This window comes from Tamandua tetradactyla, chromosome 4 (assembly GCF_023851605.1).
Source record: "Tamandua tetradactyla isolate mTamTet1 chromosome 4, mTamTet1.pri, whole genome shotgun sequence".
Lineage (NCBI taxonomy): Eukaryota > Metazoa > Chordata > Mammalia > Pilosa > Myrmecophagidae > Tamandua > Tamandua tetradactyla.
In genome coordinates this window covers 168106930-168121751 of record NC_135330.1, presented here as the reverse complement: position 1 = coordinate 168121751, position 14822 = coordinate 168106930, and the positions used below count along the sequence as shown (strand labels likewise).

Genomic DNA, 14822 nt, shown 5'->3' with positions numbered 1-14822 from the left:
AAGGGGCATCAGACACGAGATTTTCACAATCCCACCAACACATTGTAAAAGCTATGTAGTTATACAGTCTTCTTCAGGAATCAAGGCTACTGGAACACAGCTCAACAGTTTCAGGTACTTCACTCTAGCCACTCCAATACATCATATACTAAAAAGTAATATCTGTATAATGCATAATAATCTCCAGGATAACCTCCTGGCTCTGTTTGAAATCTCTCAGCCACTGAAATTTTATTTAGTCTCATTTCTCTCTTCACCCTTTTGGCCAAGAAGGCTTTTTCATTCCAATGATGCCAGGTCCCCGCTCATCCCCAGGAGTCCTGACCCACATTGCCAGGGAGATTTACACCCCTGGGAGTCATACCCCACATAGGGGGTGGCCAGTGAGTTCACCTGCCAAGTTGCCTGAGAGAGAGAGGCCACATCTGCGCAACCAAGAGGCTCTCCAGGGGTGACTCTTGGGCATAATTTCTGTAGACTTTGCAGGAAAAAGTTTCATAGGGGTAAACCCCAAGATTGAGGGCTCAGCCTATAGAATTGGTTGTTTCCACTGCTTATGAGAATATCAGGAATTCCCAGATGGTGAAGTTGAATATTTCCTCTTTCTCCCCAGTCCCCAAAGGGGGCTTTGCAAATACTTTTTTATTTTCTGCCTAAATTATTCTGGGATATATCAGGGCATCATACTTATTTGTACAAACCAACAAGATCTCATGCCCTATTCAAGACTCCATGTAATTATGTTGTTCAAGTAAATTGACCATACAAGTTAAAATAGATAATATGCTACCCAATATATAAACTTTGCACCAGATAAATATCTCTCCCTCTGATCTCACACAAATGTTGAAGTTTGAAAATATGGGCCATACCATCCTTTACTCAGTATTCTGATTTACCTTAGTCCTATCCAGATATGCTACATTCATATCTCTAGACAAAGTCTGATCACTTTTTCAGCTTTTTAAACAGTTGATGAATGGGCTAATGCTGGTTTTCATAATTTCAGTGTTCTAACTCTGAGTCTCAGGTATCACATAAATAATGGAAGTTTCAGGGAATGACCAGGTTATATACAAATAGCTCCATATCTCAGAATTTAGAAATATCAGTTACAACTCCTAAATATATGTGACTGCTGTAAGAGCTTACAATCTAGGACCCTTTACATTAAACCCCAACCTGTCAACTTCAATTCTCTGAGTTTGTATATTCTAGTTGGTCCATATGAGTGAGGCATGATAATATTTGTCTTTCTGTTTCCACCATTTCTCTGAACATAGTTTCCTTAAGATTCATTCACCTAGTTGCATGACTCATAACTTCATTCTTTCTTGCAGCTGCTCAGTAGTCGATCGCATGTAAACACCATAGTTTCCCCTTCCATTCCTCAGTCATTGTGCCCTTAGGCCACCTCCATCCATTGCAACACTGCCACCATAAACACCAGTGTGCAAGTGTCCCCTCAGTTCCTCCAGGTATATTCTAGCAATGGGATTGTAAAATCATATGGCAACCCCACCCCTAGCCTCCTGTGGAACTACCACACTGCCCTTCGGAGGGGCTGCACCTCAGTTTCCCTACTAACAGAGAATAGGTACATCTCTTTATCTACATTTTCTCTAGAAATTGTTTCCCTGTTCATTTTTAACCAATTTTATTCACACATCACACAATCCAACCTAAGTTTAAATAGACATGCCTTTGTCACCATAAGCTGTATGAAGATATTATCTTTTCTTATGTATAGAATCCATACCCCACCCATGCCCCTCCGTCTGTTGACATTTAGTTTTGGCCTAATGCCTTTGTTACATTCAGTGGGAGCATATTACAATATTACTATTGACTAGAGACCCCAGCTGGCATGGATTGTGCCTTGTCCTGTATACAATCATTTATATTTTTAACTCCTTGCAATGTTGTCATTCATTTGTTCTCCCCCCATGCAAAAATGTTCTTATATTTGTACATTTAATCCCCATTATTGTCCACTGTAGGAATTCCTAAATTGTACCATCTCAGTCTTTATCTTCTAACTTTCCTTCTGGTTTCATATGTCCCCCTAGCCCTTCTCCCTCAAACATACTCACATTCAGCTTCATTCAGTGTACTTATATGTGTCTTTTAAAAGACATTCTTCCACTTTTGGAGGTCATAAAAATAGTGGCTTACACTTCCTTCTGAAAGTTTTTAGTTTTGTTCTCCACATTTAGGTCTTTAATGTACGTAGGACTTATTTTTACATATATGATAAGGTGGAGATTTCATTATGTTTCCATATGGATAACAACTTGTTTAAGCTTTTTGAATTCTTTGTATTCTTGGCTTCAGGGACATCACATGCTCCTGATTTTCCTCCCATCGAACTTGTTACTTCTTCTTGGTCTCCATTACCGCCTCTTCTTCCTCTTCCCACCCTCTAAATGATGGAATGTCCTAGGAATGCCACTCCTCTCTCTCAACATTCTCTCTCTAGATAATCTCATATAAGCACCTAGCTATATATAACATCTGTGAACTGAAATCTCCCACATTTAATGTCTTACTCTCTTCCTTCAGATATCACACAGCTCCCTCTTTCCTGTCACTCAGGTTTCTGGTCACATGTCACCTCCTCAGAGAGACCTTCGCTGATCAAGTTATGTAAAATAGCATATGCACTTACCTTGCTTTTTTTTTTTAATATCAAGGCATTCATCATCACCTCCTGACCTTATATTAGAAACTATTATATGTTATCTGTTCAGCAGTAAAATGCTTCATGAACTTCGTGTTATTTGCTAATGTATTGAACTGACTTGAGAAAAGTGACTGGCACATTATAGGTGTTCAATAAATATGCATAGTAAGAGAGGCAATGATAACCTTCATCAATACAGTGCTTGCTGGATTATAAGACTCTTACATGTGATCATGTTTTCCCTGATACCGATTTAATCCTCAGAAGCATTGTTTTGTTTACAATTGTGAATATCAAAGTAAGAACATATCCTTTGGAGGCCTCTTAATCTGAACTCAAAACCCTTGCTTTTATTCTTAGTTCCATTATTAGATGTGTGACTCTGTCATTTGAGGAGAATTATAGTGTCTCCTTCAGGTCATGCCATTCTATTATTCAATATTTCACATAAAAAGAATATAATTCTGAAAAAGCAACAAGCAAATCAAATTAATGCATATACAAAAGTCCCTATTTGAATCAGCAGTTCTCAATTATTTCTTTTCAGTCAGAATATATGCTCATGGGCCCACCTGGACTTTGGTAAAAAAAAATTTTTTCTCAAAGCAAGATACCACAAAATACCCTTATTTAACACACTGTCTGCAGCTAACTCCCAGAATCACTGCTCACATTTATACCCAGTCTTACCTAGCAGACATGGTCTTCACTTCAGTGTCCCCCCAGGAGACATCCAGAGAAAATATCCAGACCTCTATCCACCTTACATTATTGCTAATTCAGTAAAATTCATGTAGCTAACTCAATAGAAATCCATATTTGGCATCTAGAGAAATTCTACTGAGGGCTTTTGAGCATAAGAGATGAGAATCTAGTCACTTGTGTTGGAATTACTGGTTTACATTCTGACCTATTCTGATAAACAAATAGAATGAATTTGTGCATATCTCTCCCTGAGGAATCAAAAAGGGAACACGAGGATGATATTAAAATAGATTTCTAATTTTCTGCTAATGTAACTGAAAGTTCTGGCACTGCGGGTCAGGCCCTACTGTGTACTGACGGCTCATAATTTCAAAGCACATATTCAAAAACACATAGGGTGCTCACTTCGGCAGCACATATACTAAAATTAGAACGATACAGAGAAGAGTAGCATGGCCCCTGCACAAGGATGACATGCAAATTCGTGAAGGATTCCATTTTTTTTTTTCAGATTTGGCCTCTCTCTCCAACTCTGCAAATGAAACTATTGCCCTCCCCACTATGTGGGACATGACATCCAGGAGTGAAGTCTCCCTGGCAATGTGAGAGATGACTCCCAGGAATGAGTCTGGCCCTGGCACTGTGGGATCAACAATTCCATCCTGACCAAAACAGGGAAAGGAAGTATAACAAGGCTGAGAGAGTTCAAATAGAGTTGAGAGGCTACTCGGAGGTCACCTCTTACGCAAGCTTCAGTTAGATGTTGCTACCTAGAGCTTGCCAAACCCCAACCAAAACCATTCCTGCCAATCCTAAAGAACACCTAGGGCATTATATAAGATTCTAGAAAGGTTCCATGCACTAGGGTAACTTTCCAGAAACCTACAAGCTCCCTATGGGTCCCTGGTCCAGATAAATCCTGAAATGCAGAGGAGGGCAACTTCAGAACATCAACTAGTTCCATCCCCCATCCCATATTAGCAACAGCCCCTTCCAACATGAAAACGTTAGAATGGGCATAGCCCAAATACCCTTAAAGAGTGGGAGAAAGATCAAAGGTGGTGGTGGAATTACACAGAGGAGGTTGGGTTTAACAAATGAGTATGACTGCTGAGTCATTATATAGATGTTTCTTTTAGTCTCCAGTATCTCAGAGCAGCTAGAAGAAAAAACCTAAAATTGTGGAACTGTAACCCATACCAAATTCTGAAATCTGTTCTACAATTAATTGTTGCAATGTACTTTGAAATTTATTACTTTTTTTGCATATATGTTATTTTTCACAAAAAAGTCAATTGTGTGATAAATGCACAGCTATATAATGACATTGTAAACTGTTGATTGTACCCTTTGGATGATTTCATGGTGTTCTAGTTTGCTGAAGCTGCTGGAATGGAGTATGCCAGAAACAGAAGAGGTTTTAGAAAGGAGAATTTATGAAGTTGCAAGTTTACTGTTCTAAGGCCATGAAAATGTCCAAATTAAGGCATCCAGGGAAAGATACCTTGGTTCAAGAAGGCTGATGATGTTCAGGGGTTCTCTCTCAGCTGGAAGGGCACATGGTGAGCTCTGCTAGCTTCTCTTCAGGCTTCTTCGACGGCTTCCTGGGGCTTTGTCCATTCTGTCAGCTGTCAGTTTTTCCAAAATGCTTCCTTTTTTTTTCGCTAGGGCAGGCACCGGCAATTGAACCCAGGTCTCTGGCATGGTGAGGTGAGAACTCTGCCTGCTGAGTCACAGTGGCCTCCCCCAAAATGATTCTCTTTTAAAGGGCTCCAGTAAGCAACCCCACCTTGAATGGGTGGAGGTGCATCTCCATGGAAACCGTCTAATCAAAAGTTACCACCCACAATTGAGTGGGTCATATCTCCATGAAAATAATAGAAAAGATATCACCCATCCCAGGGGTGTGGACCTTCCTGGCAAAGAAATCCTAGAATGAGCTGAGACTCAGCATCAAGGGATTGAGAAAATCTTCTCAACCAAAAGGAGGAAGAGTGAAATGAGACAAAATAAAGTGTCAATGGCTGAGAGATTCCAAACAGAGTCGAGAGGTTATCCTGGACTTACGCATTAATAAGGTTATTCTTACGCATTAAATAGATATCACCTTGTTTGTTAAGATGTAATGGAGAGGCTGGAGGGAACTGCCTGAAAATGTAGAGCTGTGTTCCAGTAGCCATGTTTCTAGAAGATGATTGCATAATGATATAGCTTTCACAATGTGATTGTGTGATTGTGAAAACCTTGTGTCTGATGCTCCTTTTATCTACCTTATCAACAGACAAGTAAAACATACAGAATAAAAATAAATAATAGGGGGAACAAATTTTAAAATAAATTTAGTAGATTGAAATGCTAGTGATCAATGAAAGGGAAGGGTAAGGGGTATGGTATGCATGATTTTTTTTCTGTTTTCTTTTTATTTCTTTTTCTGAATTGATGTAAATGTTCTAAGAAATGATCATGATGATGAATGTACAACTATGTGATGATATTGTGAATTACTGATTATATATGTAGAATGGAATGATCGTATGTTAAGAATGTTTGTGTCTATTGGTTGTTACATTTTTTTAAAAATTAAAAATTAATAAATAAATTTAAAAACAAAAGATGCCACCCAGCATTATTTAGTGAGGGTTAAAGGACATTGCTTTTCTGGGGTGCGTGACAGATTCAAACCTGCACACATGATATGAGAATATAATATATATATCAATAAAAATAAATAGTTAAAAAAAGAACAAATTAGGAAAGATACTGGTCAGTTTTCAGGGGCAATGAAGCTTTCAGGTCTATTGACAGAGCTGTCGAAGATGAGGGTGACCCGCTATCCAAAGTAGGAAACGTTGGATATTCAAAGCCTCTTATCAGCAACACAGCAACCACCCCCAGGGAACAATTCCTGCTAGGGTGGTTGGGCTCAGACGACTGATCGACAGCGAAACAGAAAACTGAACCAAATGGTTTGCCTTGGGGACTAAAAGAGTATAGCACCCGTGTTATATAAATCCAAGATCAGCAGTTGTGTCTACTGCTCTATAGATTTGGCATTCAAGACTCAGGGTAGGTGTCACTTATAAAGTCTTTAAGAATTTCATTAGTAATCTAAGAGGTATGGTGTGTATTAGTCAAGAGAGGTTTACTACTGTAAGGAACAGTCCCTAAACCTCAGTGGCTTTACCAAAAAAAGTCACAATCCAATATGGATTGGGGTGGGTGTGTAGGGGGCTCTGCCCTACATAGTTATTCAAGGACCCAAGGTTTCTTTTATCTAATAATCCTTCCATCCTCTAGAGACCTAGAGTCCTCAGAAGATTCTTTCATCTAATCATAGACAAGGGAAGAAAGACACATGGAGAATCCAATGGAGGGATGAGGGCTCAGTTCTAGAACTGCCATGTATCACTCTTCTCCACATTCCACTGGATATGACTAGCACCAGTTACATGAAGCCACCTAGACAGTTGGGGACTGGGAAATGTGACTAGCTGTATGACCAGGAAGGAGAGGACAACTTAATAAAAACCAAAACAGGACTGACCTCAAAGGAAATCCTACAAGAGGTCATATATTTAATTCAAGTAGTACTGCCTGTTTTCAAAACATTCTTTGGAACTTCATTCAGAGGCAGTGTAGGAGCTTGTTTCTTCATAGTAACCCTGGTTTGGGCCAATCTTCAAAGGATTAAGTTGATCCTTCCTTTGATATATTCCAAAGAAAGTCCCCTGGGTTCTTCAGATTTTACAGTTAAAGAGTCTAAATAAAACAATTATCTCTAAGGTGTGACTGGACAAAGATAAGTTAATCTCCCCCAGGGATGTTTTCATTTTTAAAAAGGTATCTGTCTAAACTAATCTTCAATAGTTAGGTATTTTGGGGTGGGATGGGTTAGGGAGGGATTCCCCAGCTAATTCTGATTCTGTGATGACCCTTTATGCTCAGGAAAGCACAACATTTGGCCAAGAGGGTGCTCTACCTATTGGACCCCTTCCCCAAAGCAAAGGAAAGCAGCTTTTTCTGTCTGGTATTTGGTTTCCTGGCACTCTCAACACTGGGTTAGTTCATCTCTCTAGTATGTCAGTGGATCCCACCGGGCTCCATAAATATGAATTTTGGAGTCAGACTACTGGGGTCCAAATCCTAACTCCACCAACTATAGGACCTGGCACAAGTTACTTGACCTTTCAATAATAGCAGTACCTACTTCATAGGATTTTTATACTAATCAGATGAATTAATATTTGCAAAATACTGAGAGTAGTGCCTGACACAATAGTCCACACTGCATCAGTTTTTATAGACCAGAAATCACTGCCTGTGACTGTAGATACCACATTTCCAGTTACAGGATCTCTAACACAATATTTTCAGAAAACAAGTATCACTGATGACTTTGTTTCTCCAACTTCCAGAGAGTATGAGTAGTGATAACAAGATCTCTCAAAATGATCAAAATGGAAAAGGCCCTGGACTTCAATTCTGAAAACCAAGATTTGGGTCTGGCCTACAGCATGTCAATGACCACATCTGTGAAGTGAGGACTAACCATTTCTTAAATGAAAGGAATTTTCCTCTTTACTTCAATACATTAGATGCAAAATGCTTCCAGACTGACCTTATTAATCTTCCCCAAACTTCTTCTATTCATGTTCTTTCATGTAGAAATATCTTCAAGGGCTCCCCATCCATCTCTCATCATCTGAGCTCTCCATGCATCAGCCTTAACCAGCCTTTTCAGGCTAACCAGAAACTCTCCTGCCACTATCTTGTGATCCAGTCAAACCAGATAATCCTGTTTCTGCACTCATTTTTCTACCCTCTTCTGCATGTGTGCTCTCCCCTCTCCCGCCCTGAGAATGCACCTTTCTGCTATTTGCCAGTTAAAATCTTATTTCTCCTTGAACCCCCAGGATAAATGCCTCTTTCACTTTGAAGTTTCCCCTCATCTACCTCGATTTCCATGACACTTTGGGTCCTCTTTCTTATGCTAAGTGCTTTGTTATTTATTTAATTGTCTTCTCCCCATCCTTAGAGAAATTGATACTTCTCTCAAAAATATATATCTCATTTGACTTTCTGTTCCGCATACAGCCTATCAAGGTGACTTTTACTTGCTAAAAGTACGAATATTTATCATAGAGTTCATGAACTTAAAATGAAGTGTACTTAAGACATCAATATTGCTAAACAAAACAAACATTTATTGAGCATTTATTAGGTGCTAGGCACTTTCCTAAGAACTTTTGTGCATTATCTTGTTTAATTGTTCTGTAGGAATTTCCATATAAATGATACTTATGCTTGTTTTCTGATTTTTGGCAATTTAATAGCTATTTTGTATTTGGCTATAGTATGTGTAACTACTAATAATTCACTAAGAATTAAGTAAAGTATCAGAGGAAATGCAATGTAAACTTTCCTATTTAGGTAGACTTGTATTTAAGGATTTCATTTTAATTTTAGCTTTAAAAAAAAGGCTTTGATTTAAAGTACATTGGTAATTAAAATAACCAGTATATAGGTGGTTCAGTGGTAGAATGTTCGCCTTCCATGTGGGAAGGCACCCCCCAAAATAAAAATAAAATAAAAATAATAACTAGTATATATTTAGTCAAAATGATAACACACTTTGGCAGAAGAGGGATAATGAATGGGGAAGGAGAGCAAGGGATGGATTGTTCATTAATTGAGGCCATGACATCAAAAAATAAGATTTTTCTTCAGAGCTCATCTATTAATTTTGAGTGGTCTTTAAGGGGAAATTGTAGAGAACCCCTGCTCTCTGAGAATAATGGTTTCCCTTCCATACATGCCTCCCATTATTAATAGAGGGCATAGGTCAAATTTTTTACTTCTTTTTCTTAAGTGCATTTTCTTAACTACATTCTTAGTTATTTTGTCAGCAAGTCAAAAATGGATTTACATTTTACTATAAAAACCACAGCAATGCTCTTCTTAGCTGTTGACTTTTACAGTCAATTGGACCTAATCATCACGTTTTATTATCTAGATTCAGGGGACTCCCAGAATCATTCACTATAGCTAAGTTTCTGCTGTAAATACTTAAAACTTGGTTCTTTTCTTAAAAAAAAACATGTTTTTTTCCCATAAAACTGTCTTAGGCTTTCTTTTGTTTAAACAAATTGGCTGAATTGATCCAAATGCCTGAAAAATATCTTTTTCCCTCAAAACAGTATCGCAGAGTTTATAAGGAACTATTTAACCTCTGTGCTTATCTAAACTCGTCATTAATTTGGATTAGTAATGTTTGGAGTCTGTGAAGATGCTTCACTGGGGAATAATAGGGAACTATCCCAAGAAATTTGGGATTTCTCCAACCTCTAGGAAAGAAGAAATTCATGTTTTTTAATTTTTTAAATATTTTAATTTTTTTAATTTGGCATGAGCAGGCTCCAGGAATCGAAACTGGGTCTCCCGCTTGTCAGACAAGAATTCTATCATGGAAGCACCCTTGCCCTCGCCAGAATAAAATCTTTCCATTTGATTTTTCCCATTATATATCAATTTGGAAGAATATTTGCTGAGGAGAGCACATAGTTTTTTCACATCAAATTATTGGTTACAGTTTACTAGTTAAAAATGTCACTATTCTTTATTATTCAGCTTTAAAAAGGAATGAAGTTCTGATACGTGCTATAACATGGATAAACCCTGAAGACATTATGTTGAGTGAAATAAGGCCAGATACAGAAAGACAGATATTGTATGGTCCTGCTTTTATGAAATACCTTGAATAAGGAAATTCAAGACAGGTACTAGATTACAGGTCTACCGAGGCCAGGGGATGCGACTAACTTCCTTTTTTTTTATAGCAAATAATCCAGCACATTTATCAAAGTAAGCTTTAGTCTAGGTTCATAAAGGAAAAGTGTATTCTTCTCACTAATATGAATGTAAGCTGCCCTTCCTGGGGCAGCCTGTATCCAATGATAAGTGAGGTGTGGGTATGAAGGCCCAATCATTTCAACCTAATACAACTGTAATGGACAACATTTGCTCCACATTTCTCCATCAGGTTCACTGAGGCTTTGTCAGGTCTGCATCATATTTGAACTTCTCCCTCTTCTTTACCATAGCCCTGCCATACTTGGTTAAGGAGGATTGTATCTCCTTTCTGAAACCGACTTCCAGAATAAGTGGATTAACTTCACCATTTGGTATTGGTGGCCTCAGCTCCAATTACATTACTTTTGACCTCCAGATTTCTTCATTGTGAGGATGGAACCACTCCAAGTTATCATCGTTCCCCTTCTTGTTCTTTTTTCTTTGCAAACCACAAATTTATTTATTTACTTTTCAATACCTTCAAATCCTTGAAGGGTATAGCATCACACAGATTCAGTGTCCAATGGCCACAGCAGCAAGGTTGCTTTGGAATTTGGCATGAACCATGCCACTATTTCCTTGGGCACATGTTCGCTTTCCCCAGACTACTCTGCTTTTGTTAGGTTCACTGCCAGGAGTCACTGTGTTGTTTTTTTTTTTTTTTTGCTTACAACACATAAGCACATCTCTTGCCCAAATAGAATTCACTGTCATCTCGGGCATAAATGCTTTCAATTTTAAGAGCTGTGTGCTCCCTCTGGTTCTGGAGATCCCATTTATAACCAGCAAAAATGGCCTCAGCCCACAGCCTTCCAGACATATTTACCATTTCAGAAGTCCTCTTCCCTGTAGGCTCCACAGGCTCCAAGATGGTGAAAAGAACGTTGTTTTCCTTCTAGTGGTCCCAAAAGTCTTAGGTCCCTGATTGTCACTCCTTCCTTACCTTCTTCATTGTTCTAGTTTGCTAGCTGCCGGAATGCAAAATACCAGAAACAGAATGGCATTTAAAAAGGGGAATTTAATAAATTGTTAGTTTACAGTTCTAAGGCCAAGAAAATATCCCAATTAAAACAAGTCTATAGAAATGTCCAATCAAAGGCATCCAGGTAAAGATACCTTGGTTCAAGAAGGCTGATGAAGTTTACGGTTTCTCTCTCAAGTGGAAGGTCACATGGTAAACACAATCAGAGTTTCTTTCTCATTTGGAAAGGTATATGGTGAACATGGTCAGGGTTCCTCTCTCATCTGGAAGGGCACATGGTGAACACAGCATCATCTGCTAGCTTCTTCTCCTGGCTTCTTGTTTCATGAAGCTCCCAGGGAGGCATTTTCCTTCTTCATCTCCAAAGTTTGCTGGCTGGTGGACTCTGCTTCTCGTGGCTATGTTGTTCTGCTCTGCTCTCTCTGAATCTCCCATTCTCCAAAATGTTTCCTCTTTTATAGGACTCCAATACACCAATCAAGACCCACTCAAATGGGTGGAGACATGTCGTCACCTAATCCAATTTAACAACTACTCTTGACTAAATCACATCATCCAGGGAGATGATCTGATTACAGTTTCAAACATACAGTATTGAGTAGGGATTATTCTACCTTTATGAAATTGGATTTTGATTAAAACATGGCTTTTCTAGGGGGCATACATGCTTTCAAACCAGCACACTCATGAATATGGGGTTTCTTCTGAGAAAATTGGATTTTACCAAAGCAAATGATCATATTAAAATATTACTTCTTCAATGTATAAGTCCCTGGAGGATACAAAAGTGTATGTATATAATTTGGGGGCTCTTTTCCTTAGAGACCTTCACTTCCATGGTGTTTTAGTTTGCTAAAGCTGCCGGAATACAATATATCAGAAACAGAAAGGCTTTTGAAAAGGGAATTGAATAAGCTACAAGTTTATAGTTCTGAGGCCATGAAAATGTTCAAACTAAGGCATCTGGAGAAAGAAAGATACCTTGATTCAAGAAAGGCCGATGGGTCCAGAACACCTCTGTCAGCTGGAAAGGCCCATGACAACATCTGTTAGCTTTCTCTCCTGGCTTCTCATTTCATAAGGATTTTCCAGGGGTGTTCTCCTTCTGCATATCCAAAGATCTCTGGCTGTGTGGTTCTCTCAGCTCTGTTGGCTCTAAAGCTTTTTCCAAAATGGTTCCCTCTTAAAGGGCTCCAGTAAGAAACAACCTTGAATGGGTAGAGGCACATCTCCATGGAAACCATCTAGTTAAAAATTACCACCCACCAATGGATGGGTCACATTTCCATGGAAACAGTAAAAAAATCCCACCCAGCAATACTGAATGAAGATTAAAGGACATGGTTTTTCTGAGGTATACAAAAGATTTAAACTGGCACACATGGCTTCACCTCTAACCTAAACACAGATGACTCTTCAATCTAAAACTCTTGCCCTAACCTGTCTCTTGACAAGAAGTTTAGCCTGCTATTCAAGATCCATCTCCATGTTTATCCCCCATTACATGAGTACATATATTCTATGTTTCAGACAAGTTGATCTATTCAATCTTTAAGCTTTTGGCCCATTTCTAATCCTTTATTAATGACTATGCTGTACTCATACCTCAGGCTTCTTCTCAGAAGCCTAAATACACTTCATTTTTTAATTTCCACTTCAAATCTCCTCCATGAAGACCTCCCTGATCTTTTTGCCCACTACACACAAATATTTAGAAGTTATGTGCTACATTGAACCGTCTGTTACTCTTTATGTAAATTCCCACTCTCCTCATCTCAATTATAAACATGCGCTTTTGTATCCTCCAGGGACTTATACATTGAAGATGTTCAATATGTGTTTGTTGATTTTATTTTTTCTGACCACTATTTCATCCAGGATGGCAAGTGTTTCAATTACTGTTGCTATATAATGAGCCATTCAAAGTCCTTTGGGTTGGGGGGAAAGAAAGTTCTTTGAGTTGACTGAACTCAACTGGGAATCACTTGGGGTGTCTCATGCAGTTGCAGTCAGATGTCAGCTGGGACTTCAGTAATCTCAACTGGGCTGAGTAACAAGTTGGCTCACTCTCATAGCTGGCAGTTGAAGCTGGTTATTGGCTGAGAGCTTAGCAGGGGTTGTCCACCAGAGCACCCATACATAGCCTCATCATGTGGCTTTTTACACACTGACAGCTCTTTCAAAGAGGAGCATCCCAAGATTGAGTGCTTCTGAGATTCCTGGGCAGAAGCTGCAAGACTTATTATGACCTTCCCTGGAAAGTCCCAAAGTTATCTTAGACAAGCAAGTGACTAAGGCGGGCCCAAATTTGAGGAGAGGAGATGAAACCCTGACTCTTGATGGGAAAGTGACAAAATCACATTACAGAGGTGTATAGGGGATAGAAAATATTTTTGCATACATCTTGATATAATCTATCAAGGCAATACCATGTACATTTCCATTCTAGAATTACACTAGCCCATCTGTTAAGGGATTTAGGTTCCCTTGAGATAATATATGTTCTCCTGGCATCTGGATAAATCTTTAAGAAATTATGGGAAAGTCTTCTGGGTGATCAGAACTGGAAACATTTAGTGTCCCAGAAGGAACTAAAGAGCAAAAATAAGTATAACTATCCATTCTCTGTATAATGAAATTATTCTTATTCTCATTCATTTAAAGAACATTACAGGAATGTTGGGAATGTCTAATATCCTGATCTGGGCAGTGATTGAACTGGTATACTCATTAAGCTATGGATAAAAGATGGGTTGAAAGATATTTAGGAAGCTATTTAGGGCTTGGTGATTGGCTGTGCAAGGAAAGGAGTCAAAGATGTTTTTGGATCATGCAATGAGTGGATAAGGAGGCTCTTGATCAGAGGTGGGGTGGGGGTGGGATACCAAAAAGGATAGATCTGGGGGGAGAAATCCTGAATCAGATTTTGCACAGCGCTTGTACTTTACAAGTTGTCTCTTCTTTGGCTACATTTCCTCAGGCTGTTGATGATTGGTTCAGAGGTCCCTCACCTCTGATTACCCTCTGGTTTCCTTCTTCTGCCTGACTCCTACTTGTCAATTTCTCCTGCAGTAAGATCCTGGCAGCAGGTTCCAGGATGCTAGGGGCTGTCTAGCTTACTCACTATTATATCTTTACCATCAAGTCCAACGCATGACATATAGGAGGCCCTTTACAAATATTCGTTGAAAGGAGAAATAAAAGAAATGTGAAGTATGGTAGGTACTTAACACCACAGAATAAAATGACTGGACTGTAAAACAGAGAGTTTCACTTGGAATTTTGTGAAATCAGTCAGTGAAGCATGCAAGAAAGCAAACCTGCAACATTGCTTCTGAACAATTCTCACAGAGCTGAACACAGTGCATTTTATTGTATGTGTTTTTTCACTATAAAAGTAAAAAATAAAAATCATTATACTCCTTTCTTGCAGATGATGTCTCCTTTATGATTTTCTTTCTTTTTTCTTTTTTTTAAAGTTTCTCATTGTACCCTTTTCTTTTCTTACTTTCCCTAATTCAAATAGATTGTTCTCCAGAGCTGGGTCTCAGGGAAGATTTGGAGAAAGTAAAACTGGTGTGGATTTGTTGCTCAGATGTGGCC

At 38.8% G+C, this 14822-nt stretch overlaps 1 non-coding gene and 1 pseudogene across 1 annotated transcript; one reads left to right on the top strand and one right to left on the bottom strand.

The window, feature by feature from the left end:
* The first annotated feature begins 3785 nt into the window (after positions 1 to 3785).
* On the top strand, positions 3786 to 3892 carry LOC143681776 (U6 spliceosomal RNA). The gene has a single exon (XR_013174836.1). It is a non-coding gene; the product is annotated as a U6 spliceosomal RNA (small nuclear RNA).
* Positions 3893 to 10717: 6825 nt separating this feature from the next.
* LOC143679506 (large ribosomal subunit protein eL33 pseudogene) lies at positions 10718 to 11057 on the bottom strand (annotated as a pseudogene).
* Between the last annotated feature and the right edge of the window lie 3765 nt (positions 11058 to 14822).